Source organism: Haematobia irritans, chromosome 4 (genome assembly GCF_050003625.1).
Source record: "Haematobia irritans isolate KBUSLIRL chromosome 4, ASM5000362v1, whole genome shotgun sequence".
Lineage (NCBI taxonomy): Eukaryota > Metazoa > Arthropoda > Insecta > Diptera > Muscidae > Haematobia > Haematobia irritans.
This window is the reverse complement of record NC_134400.1, coordinates 79,926,582-79,943,905: the sequence shown is the minus strand read 5'-3', so window position 1 is coordinate 79,943,905 and position 17,324 is coordinate 79,926,582. Positions and strand designations below refer to the sequence as shown.

At 36.6% G+C, this 17,324-nt stretch overlaps 1 long non-coding RNA gene across 1 annotated transcript; it reads left to right on the top strand.

The window, feature by feature from the left end:
• The first annotated feature begins 14,156 nt into the window (after nt 1–14,156).
• On the top strand, nt 14,157–15,121 carry LOC142234251 (uncharacterized). The gene is made up of 2 exons (XR_012721598.1): nt 14,157–14,509; nt 14,563–15,121. It is a non-coding gene; the product is annotated as an uncharacterized LOC142234251 (long non-coding RNA).
• The last annotated feature ends 2,203 nt before the right edge of the window (nt 15,122–17,324 follow it).

Genomic DNA, 17,324 nt, shown 5'->3' with positions numbered 1-17,324 from the left:
CTAGAGAGACTAAAATAATGTAACCCAGATCTTCCAACCGCCGATTGGAAGGTTGGTCGTTTGGATGAGGTGGATGGACCAAGACGACATGCGGTGTTTATATTAAACATAGAGTCGCTGCCACATCCAGCCCAGACCCAAGGACGAGTAAGTTATGGCTTTCATGATATCCATATGAAGGTATACAAAAGCGATCAGCCAAAGGATTCCGAAACGGACAAGCCTCCGGTAGAGTCAGCAGTGAAAAAATCTCCTAGCGAAGCCGAAGGAGACATAAAACCTGCAGACTATGGCGAAAATCATATGCGGGAAGTTTCTACAGGCTCAAGCCTCACCAAAGCTGAACCGCGGATTGTTGCGAGAGTCACCGAGATCTGTGAAGAGGAAGCCCTTGATGACTCAATTGAAGCGGCTGATGTGACGGTGGTTGAAAATTTGGATGGTTCTACGGTTCCTCCAGATAAATCTTTACCATTGTAAGGCCGCTTGTGCTGCCTTAAAAGTTCTCCTGATGAAAGGAGACATAGATATAGTTCTTATTCAAGAACCATACATATATAAGAACAAGATCTGTGAATTAAGCACTCCGGGTTTCAAACTTTTGCATAATACCGGTAACGATATAAATCGAGCATGTATAATTGCTAAAAACGAACTAAACTTGTTTCTGCTTCCTTCATTGAGCAATGCAGACACTGTCGTAGCCAGTCTAGAGATATCCACATGCAAATATTGGGAATCTTCGGTCTACATGGGACATGATAGGGAGATGCCACCCTGTGCCGTTAAGACCTTAGTTGAGGAGTCACTAAAAACGAAGACAAAACTCATTATGGGATGCGATGCAAATGCACATCATAGTATTTGGGGAAGTAGTGATACTAATGCGAGGGGAGAGTCGCTAATAGAGTTTATTTTGCGTACTAACCTGGTAGTTTGCAATAAGGGAGATGCACCAACCTTCGTCACCAGGAACAGACAAGAGGTTTTGGACGTAACGTTGACCTCTCCGGAACTGAATGATAAGATATCTGAGTGGCAAGTTTTGGGGGAACATAGCTTCTCAGATCATCGCTACATCAGTTTCAGATTGGCTGTTCGTACTTCAAAGACCATATTTCCGCCAAATGTTAGGAAAGCTGATTGGAATAGGTATAGGGAATCGTTCAATTTGATGATACCGGAAATGCCGGAGACAAATATGAGCACTGTGCAAGATATCGAACACGCAGTGGAGCGGATTACTAAGGCCTTCAACATTTCACTGAAAGCTGCTTGCCCTAGAGGAAAGCCAAGGGGAAAAAATCGGCCGCCATGGTGGACTGCGGAGTTAAGTAATATGAGGAAATCCTGCAGGAAGCTCTTTAACAAAGCAAAGTCCACAAGAGCTCCGGAGGATTGGGACACTTACAAGATGAATCTGAGAGAATATAAACGAGAACTGAGAAGGTCTCAACAAAACTCTTGGGATGATTACTGTAGCAGTATTGAGAATACGTCAGAGGCTTCCAGACTACGGAAGGTACTAGCATCCACTAACACCGCTCCAGGTTTCATTAAAACATCAGAGGGAAATTGGACAACGTCCAGTGAGGAGACGTTGGAGATACTTTTGGACACACACTTCCCTGGAAACCAGACGGTTGAACCATGTTCCGGCGGTGTAACAGAGGCTCAGCGATCATTTCCTATCGAGGAAATTGAATTATCCCCTGGTTGACGGTGATATATAAACGATGTGTAAACTTAGCATATATTCCAGAAAAGTGGAGGGAAACAAAAGTCGTCTTCATACCTAAAGCAGGAAAAGCCTCTCACTCGAGTGCGAAGGATTTCCGACCAATCAGCTTATCCTCATTCCTACTTAAGACCCTGGAGAGGATGATAGACATGTATCTTAGAACTAGCGTGGATTCAAGTTTGCTCTCGAAACGACAGCATGCATACTCGAAGGGCAGGTCTACTGAGACCGCATTGCATGAACTGGTCAGCTTTATTGAAAGCTCACTATCTGTCAAAGAATACACAATCGTGGCGTTTCTAGACATCGAAGGGCGTTCAATAATGTCCATCCGAGCTCGATATTAAATGGACTGACAACTCTGAATGTTGATCCAGGTATACTTAGGCTGTTAGACGAACTTCTAATAAAGAGACGTATTTCAGCCACACTAGGGCAAGCAAACAGACAAAGGTATGTGAACAGAGGCACTCCCCAAGGAGGAGTTCTATCACCTCTTCTTTGGAATATTGCTATAAACAACCTTCTGGTTTCTCTAGAAAAAGAAAGGACAAAAGTGGTGGCATACGCAGATGATGTGGCATTAGCAGTCAGGGGAAAATTCCCATCCACAATCAGAGATATTATACAGAGAGCTCTCCGGATGACTGAGAAATGGGCGAAAGATAATGGTCTTGGTGTAAATCCAGCAAAGACAGAAATAGTCATGTACTGCAAAGATCGCAAAACTCCCACGGTTAGGCCCATTTCCTTAGGGGGTACTGAAATTCCCTTTGGTGAGTGTGCAAAATACCTTGGCGTTATTTTGGACAGGAAGCTGAATTTTAGGCTTAATATTGAAGAGAGGGCGAGAAAAGCCACGGTAGCTTTGTACTCGTGCAAAAAGGCAATAGGGAAAAGTGGGGACTAAGACCAAAAATTGTGCATTGGCTATACACGGCAGTGTATAGGACCTATAATGCTATATGGTGTTGTAGTCTGGTGGCCGGCACTTCAGAAACCGACTTGTTTAGATAAAGTTCAGCGTATGGCGAGCTTATGTATCTCAGGCGCATTTAGTAAGACAGGAACAGACTCCCTTAATGTCATGCTACATCTATTGCCTTTAGACATTTTGGCCAAACAGTCAGCTGCAACAACGGCTGTGCGGTTGCGCGAGCTATGGCTGTGGTCGGAAAAAATGTACGGTCATAGTTCGGTCCTCAAAGTAATGCCAGATGTGCCTAACGTAGTGGATTACACCCTGGCAAAACCACTTTTCGACAATAAGTTTGAAACTCTAATTCCCAACAGTGAGGCGTGGTGTACACAGACCCCGGGGAATAAAATATATATATATAGATTTCTATACTGATGGCTCCAAATTGAATGGACAAGTGGGGTTCGGAGTATATTCTAAAGATCTGGAAATTCGAATAGCGAAAAGATTACCTAATCACTGTAGTGTTTTTCAGGCTGAAATATTGGCAATAAGAGAGGTGGTGAATTGGCTGAGAAGTAATGTTCCAACAAATATTGGCATTAATATATACTCAGACGGTCAACCTGCAATAAAATCCTTGGACTCTGTGTTCCTTAACTCAAAAACGGCCATAGACTGCCGCAAATCTCTCAACGAGATGGCTGAGCAGTACAATATTCACCTGCCTGGCCATAGGAACATACCGGGGAACTGTGAAGCAGATGTGTTAGCAAGGCTAGGAACTACCTTACATATTCCAAGGGAACTAGAATCTGTTGGTATGCCTCTGGCCACCTGCAAGCTCTTACTGCGTGAGAAGGCTGTTATGATGGCCAATATTCGATGGGAAAATTGCAAGGGTTGTAACGACACCAAGCAAATATGGCCCCATTTAAACTTAAACCGCACACTAGATATGCTAGTGTTCTCAAGGCGTCAGATAGCACTCCTAATATCTGCTATAACGGGTCGCTGCCTGATAGGCGAATTTGCAAAAACTATAGGTGCGAAGTATAATGACTATTGTATAAGCTGTCATGACGTGGAGGAAAAGGAATCAATTAAACACCTCTTGTGTGAGTGTCCTGCTTTTTGTGTAAGGCGTAAGCGAATTTTAGGAGCATATAGCTTTAGATTACTGGCTGACCTGGAAAACGTTAACTTAAGCAGTTTGTTAATGTTTTTGGAGCAATCTGGTTGGTTCCACAAAAGTAAATAATAGAGAAGGTTCAGTGGTTAAGACTAGAAGTGCCCATATGTAATAGGTACTTTTAGCTAAATGTGGTATCACAATGGACTGAATAGTCTAAGTGAGCCTGAAATTTAATCGGGCTGCCACTTTAACCTAACCTAACCTAACCTTCCCATAATTTTTTCTTCCACGATTTTTTTTAATTCTTGGCACCTTTTCTGTAATACAAATAATGTTGAAGAAATTATTAAATTTTATATATTTTTTAAATTTTAGCTTTCGCCTGGACGGAGAATCGAACCATACAGTTTGTAAGCCAACACACTATCCACTGGGCTACGTAGCTGTTATAGTCACCAGTAGACAATTATCGTTATAAGTTACATTTATATAGCATAGTTTGCAGCGCCCACGAGCCCATACAAACATAACATTATTTAACAGAAACATACATTTGTTGGCCACGTGGAGCAGTGGTTAGCATGTCTGCCTTGCATGCAAAGGGTCGTGGGTTCAATCCCTGCTCCGACCGAACCATTTTTTTAATTTAATTAAAATTTTTATAATGAATCTTCGAAATGTGGGTTTTTAAAGATTTACAGTTAGAAACAATGCTTGATATAAACGAAATGGATTGAGCTTTTGGATAAAATATTATTTTGTTATTGCAAAAATAACAATTTTGTAACAAAAACCTGTTTTTGGTATAAAAGTTTGAAATTTTGGAAGGAATTCAAAAACTCAAAATAAGAACGTGGAGTCGAGTATATACATACATAAATAATTTTATAATATACACATAAATTAATTTAGGCGTGAACAGTTTTTACTAGAATTTAACACCATGCATTTAAAACTTATCGTGTTTTGTACTTAATTTCAGTTTTAACTTTAAGGCCGGTTTAAGTTGGCTTTATCGCTCTAAAATGATCCTGTTTTGCCTTTTACTTTTCTTTAATAATTCATTTTAAAGAGAATAAACTTATTCAATTGTTTTAGCTGCAAAACTCGAACTTAATGCCCGCTTTTATATTTGAAGGTGTCCGTCAATTTCCTTTGTCTGAATATTTTGACTCCTCGTACTCCTCCTCGTACGTTCCGATTTCTTTTAACGAACCAGGAAAAAAATTGTGCCCATAATGCCAAAATGATAAGCAAAACACATGTCCACACATACATAAAATGCTGCTCTCAAGGCGAAAACACATGCTGTTTTTTTTTGTCAAATGTCTATTCTCTTTACTCCGAATACTCATTCTAATATTCAAATTAAATAAAAATATAGACTTAAGCATATCAACTTTTTGGCCGTATCATAAAACAGTTTTCCGAAACAACATACAAACGGTTTCACAGAAATTGGTCTCTTGTGATTCTCTCGCTGTGTTATGTTGATATCTTTCGTCAACCCTCCCGGTTTCCATCTCTATTTCTTTCTCTATACTCTCTCTCTCTCTGTGTCGCTCTCTGAATAAAATATCACAACATATATATGTTTACTCGAAATTTGTAAATTTATATATGTTTACATGCACACATATAATTTTTATGAAACATTCATGCCCCAAACATAATATATTGTAACATATTAACATATGTGTCCCAAACATTTAGTATTAGTTTAGGAACATTACATGTTTGCACTTAAATAAATTGTGTTTAAAAATTGTGCCCGAAACACATTTTGTTTATATCGGAACATATGAAAAACATATTTTTGTAACAGTGAACACATTTTTGAGAAAAATGTCTATAAATTTAATTACATGTGAACTAAAAATATTTCATTGAGAAATGTTCTATCAATTATTATTAACTATAGAAATTGCCAGCAAGAAATTGCTATCCGCTTTAAAGTTCAATTTTCGTAAAAAATATTTTCTCATACAAAAAATCTTATAGTAAATTGCACTTATATGTTTTAGAAAGAACTTTACATTTCACTAGTAGTTTTATTGTATGACAGAAGTATTTTTAATTACGCGTTAAAAAAAATATTTACGGAAATTCCCATAGTATTTTGTAGGCCATAAACTCCACGATTGCTATTTAAAATTTGTTGTTCGAATAGTTAATTTTCGTTGAAGATACGAAAAATTAACTAAAATTCTGGAAAATTCTTGTAATAAATTTTTGTAAAAATCTGCTTAAATTTACATGACATTTTTTTTTTATTTGTAGGAACTACATTATATATTCCAGGGAAAATATAATCTGGTGGTATGCCTCTGGCTACCTTCAAGCTCATACTGTGTGAGAAGGCTATTATGATCGCGAATGTCCGATGAGAGAATTGCAAGGGTTGCAACGACACTAAGTAAAATGGCCCCATTTAAGTAAACTTAAAGCGCACACTGGATATGCTAGTGTTCTCAAGACATCAGATTTCACTCCTCATATCTGCTATAACGGGTCGCTGCCTGATAGGCGAGTTTGCAAAAACTCTTGGCGGGAAGTATAATGACTACTGTATGAGCTGTTATGATGCGGAGGAAAAGGAAACAATTAAACACCTCTTGTATGAGTTTCCTGCATTTTGTGTAAGGCGTAAGCGAATTTTAGGGACATATAGCTTTAGATTACTGGCAGACTTGGAAACCGTTAAACTAAGCAGTCTGTTAATGTTTTTGGAACAATCAGGTTGGTTCAACAGAAGAAAATAATCGGGTGGGTTCAACGGTAAACAAGTATATACGGCCGAAGCTTATGTACCCTCCATCATGGATTGCGTAGAAACTTCTTCTAAACACTGCCATCCAGAATCGAATTACTTAAGTTGCGGTAACGCTTGTCGATGGCAAGGTATCTTAAAACCTCCTAACACCATCTTCTAAATTGTATGTAAGTCCATACGTGGTATATATTAAATCAAAAAAGATCGATCCAATACGTATATAATTCAGTTTGACAAAGTAGACATACAATTTTGACAAAATTTTGTACAGAAATAAAATTTTAACAAAATTTTCTATAGAAATAAAATTTTGACAAAAATTTCTACAGAAATAAAATTTTAACAAAATTTTCTATAGAAATAAAATCTTGGTAGATTATTTTTGGCTCGAGTGGCAACCATGATTATGAACCGAATAAAATTTGAACAAAATTTTCTATAGAAATAAATGATGAAAATTTTATTATGAACCGATATAGACCAATTTTTGTGTGATTGGACCAATTTTGGTATTGTTGTTAGCGACCATATACTAACACCACGTTCCTAATTTGAACCGGATCGGATGAATTTTGCTCCTCCAAGAGGCTCCGTAGGTCAAATCTGGAGAATGTTTTATATGGGGGCTATATATAATTATGGACCGATATGGACCAATTCTGGAACGTTTGTTAAATATCATATACTAACACCATGTTCCAAATTACAACCGGATTGGATGAAATTTGCTTCTCTTGGAGACTTCGCAAGCCAACTCTGGGGATCGGTTTATATGGGGGCTATATATAATTATGAACCGATGTGGACCAATTTTTGCATGGTTGTTAGAGACCATATACCAATATCATGTACCAAATTTCAGGTGGATCGGATGAAATTTGCTTCTCTTTGAGGCTCCGCAACCCAAATCTGGGGATCGGTTTATATGGGCGCTATATATAATTATGGACCGATGTGGACCAATTTTTGCACGGTTGTTAGAGACCATATACCAACATCATGTACCAAATTTCAGCCGGATCGGAAGAAATTTGCTTCTCTTTGAGGCTGCGCAAGCCAAATCTGGGGATCGGTTTATATGGGGGCTATATATAATTATGGACCGATGTGGATCAATTTTTGCATGATTGTTAGAGACCATATACCAACACCATGTACCAAATTTCAGCCGGATCGGATGAAATATGCTTCTCTTAGAGGCTCCACAAGCCAAATCTGGGGATCGGTTTATATGGGGGCTATATATAATTATGGACCGATATGGACCAATTTTTGCATGGTTGTTAGAGACCATATACCAACACCATGTACCAAATTTCAGCCGGATCGGATGAAATTTGCATCTCTTTGAGGCTCCGCAAGCCAAATCTGGGGATCGGTTTATATGGGGACTATATATAATTATGGACCGATGTGGACCAATTTTTGCATGGTTGTTAGAGACCATATACCAACACCATATACCAAATTTCAGCCGGATCGGATGAAATATGCTTCTGTTAGAGGCTCCACAAGCCAAATCTGAGGGTCCCTTTATATGGGGGCTATACGTAAAAGTGGACCGATATGGCCCATTTTCAATACCATCCGACCTACATCGATAACAACTACTTGTGCCAAGTTTCAAGTCGATAGCTTGTTTCGTTCGGAAGTTAGCGTGATTTCAACAGACGGACGGACGGACGGACGGACGGACGGACGGACATGCTTAGATCGACTCAGAATTTCACCACGACCCAGAATATATATACTTTATGGGGTCTTAGAGCAATATTTCGATGTGTTACAAACGGAATGACAAAGTTAATATACCCCCATCCTATGATGGAGGGTATAAAAACGGTAAAAGTGCCTATAGTAACATAATAGGTAATTTTAATTAATGTGGTATCACAATGGACAGAATAGTCTAAGTGAGCCTGACTCAAATCGGGCTGTCACTTTAACCAATACTCCGGAACAACATTTTTAGGAAAGGAAATTCCCCTTTCTAGTAAAGTTTTTACTTTTAGAGCAAATAAGCCAGAATTTTTGATAAGTTATATACCCTCAAAAAATGCGACTCTGTAACAAATATTCCCATACATATTATGTTGCATTGTGCAAACATGTTATGTTTCACTCTAAAAATATATTTTTAATTACAGTTTCTAAACATTTGTTCGCTTGCAGCAAAATATCTTAAATATATATTATAGTTATACAAATAAAAATATATTTATTGGACTATTACACTCCAAACATTTATAATTTATAACCAAAATATGTAAGTCGATAAGCTATCATGAACGTTTACTCAGCTATGGACACTATTATTTTTTGCTTGGTAAACTTGCATATCTTACACTTCATTACAAGTCTTTCGTTATCTATCTCCGATGCCATCTTTATCTTCTTCCTCTATTCTCTCTGACTTTCCTAACAATTATATATGTTTATACGAAATTATTAAATTAATATATGTTTGTATCCAGAGATGTAATGTCCCAAACATAATTGTTTCAATATAATCACATATATGTCCCAAACATGTTGTAGTAGTTTATGGTTATTATAGACTTGCACTTAAAAATAATGTGCTAAAAATTTAATTTCCAAACATATAATTTTTGTACCTAAACTTATGAAAAACAGTTTTTTTCGTCGGTGTAAGTGAACTTTTCTATACGCATTTGAAACAAAGTTTTTTGGTCAAAAGAAATTTCGTTCCTCCCCAGCAATAAAAGGAGCACTATTTCAAGGGAGAGAGGCAGTACCAACTGCTTACAAAACAACCGAATCAGCGCTGATTTCTGTGCCGATTTAGAGCAGATTCTACATAGCGCTGATATAATTGCTCATTTTAAAAGAAATATTGCTCAGAAGCGATATATAATCTTGAGCATAGCATTGTTGGCGTGAAGGAAAACAGCACTACCTTTCATGCATCTGTACTGCATGAATTGCTTGCAATAACGTAAACGAATGATCATAACCCAGCAAAAAATACTTCAGCAGTAAGAGTTTAGTTGCGCTTTTTGGTATACAAAAAAGTAGGCATATATTTTTTGGGGGATAATTTTTTTTTGGGATCATTTCAAACAGTTTACTACGCACAAGGACAATTTAAATTGAACCAACCATATTTTGTCGTTGGCATCAAATCCAACTGTCTTGAAGTCTAAAGCGGTTTGTTCTTATCAATTTGACAAATCGAATCTTATGTACACTCCACCATGGATTGCGTAGAAAGTTCTACGAAGTCTATAAGTAATTAGGAACCGATTTTCGCATGGTATTTAGAGAACCAAATTTAAACCGGATCGGACAAAGTTTGTTTCTTCGTGAGGCTGCAGGACGTCAAATTTCCTTATTCAGCAGTAAGAGTTTAGTTGCGCTTTTTGGTATACAATAAAGTAGGCAGTGCATCCACACTGCATGAATCGGTGGCAATAACGTAAACGAGTAATCAAACCAGTGCTGCCGCTACTACTTCAATCGAAGTATTTTGCTTCATTTTCACAAAATTTACTTCGTCACTCCTTCTTCCAAAAATCTGCTTCACTTTTTGTTCTGCTTCAAATTTTTAAATTTTTCCCAATATTACGTAATTGTTTTTCCTATTCCTTTAATTACGATGAACATAGCGGTTTTAATCAATGAGTTATTAACCGATGTGGACCAATTTTTGCATAGTTGTTAGAGACCATATAGTTACACCATGTACAAAATTTCAGCCGGATCGGATGAAATTTGGTTCTCTTAGAGGTTCCGCAAGCCAAAACGGTGGATCGGTTTATATGGGGGCTATATATAATTATTGACCGATGTGGACCAATTTTAGCATAGTTGTTAGAGACCATATACTAATACCATGTACCAAATTTCAGCCGGATCGGATGAAATTTGCTTCTCTTAGAGGCTCCGCAAGCCAAATCGGGGGATCGGTTTATATGGGGGCTATATATAATTATAGACCGATGTGGACCAATTTTTGCATGGTTGTTAGAGATCATATACTAACACCCTGTACCAAATTTCAGCCGGATCGGATGAAATTTTCTTCTCTTAGAGGCTCCGCAACCAAATCTGGGGATCGGTTTATATGGGGGCTATATATAATTATGGACCGATGTGGACCAATTTTTGCATGTTTGTTAGAGATCATATGCTGAAGCCATGTACCAACTTTCAGCTGGATCGGATGAAATTTGCTTCTCTTAGTCCCCGCAAGCCAAATTTGGGGGTCCGTTTATATGGGGGCTATACGTAAAAGTGGACCGATATGGCCCATTTGCAATACCATCCGACCTACATCAATAACAACTACTTGTGCCAAGTTTCAAGTCGATAGCTTCTTTCGTTCGGAAGTTAGCGTTTTTCAACAGACGGACGGACGGTCGGACATGCTCAGATCGACTCAGAATTTCACCACGACCCAGAATAGATATATATTTATGGGGTCTTAGAGCAATATTTCGATGTGTTACAAACGGAATGACAAAGTTAATGTACCCCCCATCCTATGGTGGAGGGTATAATAAAATGAATTCTATTGTTTGTTTTCAAAAATGTATGCTACTTCAATTTTATTCAATCTACTCCACTTTTTTCCAAAATCTACTTCACTCAATTTGTCACTAGCGGCAGCACTGAATCAAACTAGTTTATGATCATTCGTTTACGTTATTGCAACCAATTCATGCATTATAGATGCATGAAAGGTAGTGCTGTTTTCCTTCACGCCAGCAATGCTATAAATCGGGACATCGCCCACAAAAATCAGCGCTGATTCGGTCATTCGGTCAAGCAGTTGGTACTGTCTCTCTCCCTTACAATCCTGCTGAAGTAGTGCTCCATTTTTTGCTGGGAAACTAGTTTGATTATTCGTTTACGTTATTGCCACCGATTCATGCAGTGTGGATGCACTGCCTACTTTATTGTATACCAAAAAGGGCAACTAAACTCTTACTGCTGAATAAGGAACTTTGACGTCCTGTAGCCTCACGGAGAAACAAACTTTGTCCGATCCGGTTTAAATTTGGCTCTTAATACCATGCGAAAATCGGTTCCTAATTACTTATAGACTTCGTAGAACTTTCTACGCAATGGTTGGTTCAATTTAAATTTTCCTTGTGCGTAGTAAACTGTTTGAAATTATCCCCCAAAAAATATATATTCCCCGGAAAATTGAAAACTTTAATTTTATTGCGTACAATGTTTTTTACGCATGGTTTCACATGCCTTTACACCGGCAAAGAAAAAAGATGGACGAGATGGTACACTGGTTGGATTGATATATGAAGATCAAACGAAAACATACGTTTGCAAATTCACTTATTCGTGTGAAGAACACATATATACACATCATAGTACACAGACAGATGTGCGATATTTGTATAATTTTATATTCCTAAAAAACAACAATAAGCTCAAATATCCAAAAGGAGCATACAATGCACACAGGACTCTCGACTCTTTTATCATCTTTTCATGAGTATTTGCTCCAATTGAAGATTTACACACGCATACCTCCTTCCACATACATTAAAAGTAGGAGTATATAAATGTGTGTAAAAACACACATATATGTGTAAGTAAACATACCATCATCCATATGGAGAACGTGTCGATATACGAGGACCCAATAGTGAGTAACTTTCTTTGAAAGCATGAACGGTCGGTGAATGACACCAACCCATTTTTAACGGTGCCGACGTCACTTTTTTTGGACTTCCACACGGACAAAAAAGAACGTTTTTCATATGCTTCGGTGTAAAAAATATATGTTTGGAACTTAAATTTTAGCACATTATTTTTAATTGCAAGCATAAACAAGTATAACATGTTTGGGTCATATATGTTTATATGTTAGAACATATTATGATTGAGACATGTTTAAGCTTATGTGTATCGAGAGATGAAGTCTGGAGAGATGGAATTCACTCTTACCAACCTCTGGAGTGATAGTGGACTGTATAGGGAATAGGCCTCTGGAATTTACTTCCCACCAGCAGGGACTATAACAAAAGGGAGAGGAGATCAACCATGGAATGTTTTGCCAAACATAATATCTCAGGGAAGCGTTATTATGGGCAAGTGAACCAAAAAGACAAAAAAGGAATATTAGGGTTCGATTCGTACAGGTTTATTGAGTCTGTTCTATGCTCACCGTTGAAGTATAAAAAGCAAGTGGCCAAATTCTAATTCAATGACTTGCCACGAAATATCTTAGTACTAAATTCATAATTCACAATAGTATCTTAATGTTATTTCAATTATTCAAATGGTATCGTAAAACTACAACATTTCCACATATGAGTAATGGCTTATAAGTCTGAACTCATAAGTTTGGACAAGCCATTTTCGTAAATATAATGTTTTTAGATGCAAACATATATTAATTTAGAAATTTCGTATAAACATATGCATGTTTAGAAATGAGAGCAAATGTTGCGCTACTTGAGAGACATAATTTATTGTGGATGAAAAATAAATAACGGAATTAATTATTTGGGGAGCCACCGTAGTGCTAGCACGCCCGCCTTGCATAAATAAGGTCGTGGGTTCGATTCCTGCTTCAACCGAACACCAAAAAGCTTTTCAGCGGTGGATTATCCCACCTCAGTAATGCTGGTGACATTTCTGAGGGTTTCAAAGCTTCTTTAAGTGGTTTCACTGCAGCGTGGAACGCCGTTCGGACTCGGCTATAAAAAGGAGGTCCTTTGTCATTGAGTTTAACATGGAATCGGGCAGCACTCATTGATAAGAGAGAAGTTCACCAATGTGGTATCACAATGGACTGAATAGTCTAAGTGAGCCTGATACATCGAGCTGCCACCTAATCTAACTATTTGGGGCCTTAAATAAGATATGTTTAGGGTGAAATATAATATGTTTGCACAGGACAAACAATTTTTTGTTCGAACAAAAATATGTATACTTGAAGCAGAAGTACTTGCTACATTGGAAATTGTTTTGAGTGCACAGTGGCTTGACAACTACGCCGATACATACTTGTCTATTAGGCTGAGAGAGAGAGAGAGAGTTTTTTTATCTACATCGGTATCTTCTTGTAGTGTCAAAACAAAACGAGACTGGTGGACAAGTCCATTAAGTGTCGTTTGGAAGTGTTTAATTAAAGTTAAAGTTTCGTAAATAAATGTTTGCAAAAATTAACAGTTTTTATTTGATGAACAAATATCAATGGTCATTAAAACCAATTAATTCATTAATACCTACCAAAAAATTACACAAGCGTACATATTTTCAGAATATGGTCAAACACAAAATAGTTTGTAATGTGCAAACGTTAGAGATATTTTCTCACCTTTTTAAATTTATTTTTTAATTTATTTTTCAGCATTTAGCAAAATATGTTAGAACACGCTGCATCCAGCACAACACAAAATAATACATATTGCGTTCTATGTCGGTGCAGTAGTTCTTGAGTTATGGTGGGCACAATTTTCGGTTTTTGAATTGAAATTCAAAACTCTTTCTGAAATAATCAAAATTATAAATGAAAACAAACATATTCCCATAACATATTGGCTACATTTAGAGGAACAAGAAACTGTGCGTCAATTGAATTAAGTTATCTGGGGGCTAATCACGGCATTCGATATCGAATTCATAATCGTATCGAAAAAATTGTCGATACGATTAAAAGTTTGGATCACGGCATTCGATCGAAATTTGATGCAATTTCTCAAGCGTTGCCAACAGCAAAAAACGAAGCAGAGCAAAATGAAATGACAAAACTAAGTTAGCGTCACAAAATAGAATGTAAAAAAACATGTTTTTGGAGGTTTCAAATTAAAAAGTAAATTGTATTGCATTATATCTTATGGACCCATATCTCTTTTTACATTCCTCCAAATTCCTTCCTAATTGGAGGATGAGATGAATATAAAATAATTCGGCGACAAATAAGGAAAAAAAGTGCACATTGTTATTGGTGTAAGTACATGGGTTTGAAATGGTGTGCACTGTTAGAAAGTCACCTTTTGTAGGCTCAATGGACGATTTCGGCTGACGAAGGAGGCGTTCAAATGGAAAATAATATTTGGTGGCATGTCAACGTCAATTTTATCAATTGTCTGCCGTCTTAAAACTTTTTGCGAGTGGGAGCCTTCATAATTCACTATTCTTACAAGGTGGTCCAGAAGCGTTATGTTGTCACGGAATGGTACGGTATTTGGTCGATCACAATCTCTTGAATATCGATCTAGCATGTGCGCTTTATATATGGTTCTTTGTCAAGCTAGAATGCTCGCTGCGAACACTACTATGACCAATTTTTGTTTAACTTTTATTGGAATTGCATTGGTCCTAAATATTAAAAATATGTTCATTATATGTAAATTTACTACAAACTAGCAACAATTCGAACTAAAACTAATATATTTACTATTCCTATATGGCGAAAACAATGTAAAAAACATGTGAAAAATGTTTTACGATTGCAATTTACCAATCGAAAAAATTGTCGATCAAAAAAACTCGATATCGACTCCCGTGATCCGAAAAATTTAGATTTCGATCAAAAGTTCTCGATATCGAATGCCGTGATTAGCCCCCTGCTTTATATTGAACTGCGAAAATATCAACTCGAAAAGCGAACATAGTACTTACCTTTAGGGTGCAAAACTAAAAAAAAACATATTGCGCCATCTGTCGGACGAACTTAAAACCACACAGAACTACTACTCCAGAGATGATAAATGATGTTGACGAAAAAGTACTAAAAATGCATTAAAAAAGTACTTTTCGAAGCCAAAAGGTGCTAAACTTACATAATCAAGAAATTATTACAATATTTATACGAGCTTATTGTACAGGAAGATTAAGGGAATTGACATTATTAAGTTACTGAAAAGAAAATGCCATATACCCATCTCGTTTCAGTGCTGACCACTACACACTTCCGTAGTCTTTAGATGATTTAATTTGGTTCTTTTATGTTAATTTCTTATGATTTTTTTTTTGAAAATTTTATTTCTATAGAAAATTTTGTCAAAATTTTATTTCCATAGAAAATTTTTTGAAAATTTCTATTCTATAGGTATCTTTTTGTAGAATTCTACCAACTGTGGCAACCGGCTCAGGGGCCGACTATAAGCTTTATTGCTGAAAACACCATGTGTGTATATCGTCTCCTTCTGGGCGTTTCAAGTATATAACTACACTATCTCATAATACTTTGTTCCTCAGTGTGGCGGAAAAAATCACATTTCACGTTTCACATTTGCGGACGAATGTGGTATAGACAATATTCCTCAAAAATGTTGAGATCCTGTAATAAAAACTAAAATATCCTCATTATAGCCTTCACCACTACTGGGGTACAGGGTAAAATAAGTTTGTGCATTTCTTTATAACGCCAAGAAGGAGTAGTCAGAGACCCATCTTTTAGTATACCGATCGGCTTAGAAATAAATTCTGAGTCGATTTAATTATGTATGCTTGTGTGCAAAATCCAGCTCGCAGTTTAAGTCCGATCATCCTCAAATTTGGCATAGGCTAATTTTCCGGCTCAAAGACCCAATTGATTTTTGAAAAAATCGGTTCAGATTTAGATATAGCTGTCATACATATTTATAACCGATCTGGCCATAAACGACGTATTTATCAACCGATTTTCTTCCAATTTCATATAAGTGAATATTTTGTGAGTCTCGTAAATTTTGCAGAATATCAGTCAAATCGGTTCTAATTTAGATATAGCTCTCATATATAGCTTTCGCCCGATTTACACTCCTATGGTCCCAGAAGCCAAACGTTACATGAAATTTTGCACAGAGAGCAGTAACACCGAATTTGGTTGAAATCGGTTCAGATGTAGATATAGCTCTCATTCGAATTCAAGAAAACACTTCAATCATATTTTAAAAATCAAGTTTAACTTTTTTCTATTGCAACTATTTATTATTATATTTACATTCCATCCAAAAATTTTAAAAAACCTGTTCACAAATTATTTAATTTAATTTTTAATGTAATTTAAATGTAATTTTACTGTAATGATATAATATTCCATTACTAACCTAGTACTGTAATTTATAAGATTAAACATCTTGTTGTGCTTGGGAGCCTAAATAAATAAATAAAAATAAATAAAGCTTTCGCCCGATTTACACTCCTATGGCAGCAGGCCAAAGGTTTACCCCGAGTTACGTGAAATTTTGCACTGAGAGTTTAATTAAACTTTTAGCAATGTGTGCCAAATGTTATCAAAATCGGCTCCGAAGTAGACAAAGCATCCATTCTTCCGATTTTAGCAAATATGGCCAATATATTCACATGTTCATTGCAAAATTGTCACTGTTAAGTCGAAAACTCGCAAAAAAGATTCAAATTTATCTATACTCTAATTCGTATGTATCGACCTATAAATCATAAATGCAGATATGGAAAATTTCATGCAATTTAAATATTTCCAATATTGTGGTCCGTCCTGGTCATTAACCAATTTAAATTTTAATTCTAGACATTTTGTGAAAGTTTAAAAATTTTTGTCCAAATCGGTTCACATTTAAATATTTGTACAAGGGAATATAAACCTTTATATAGCTCCTAACAAATTTGAAGGTGTTAAGATGGTGTCAAAAATTTTGGAATACATAGTGCACACCATTTAATGCTTATCTTTAGAACGTAATTGTCGCGAAAACCATGTATTTTGTCTTTGTGAAAATAATTTTTTAGACGAGAAAAATGTTTGCAATAAGCATTTAAATGGTTCTCAAATGCCGCAAACACGTTCCATCATTTA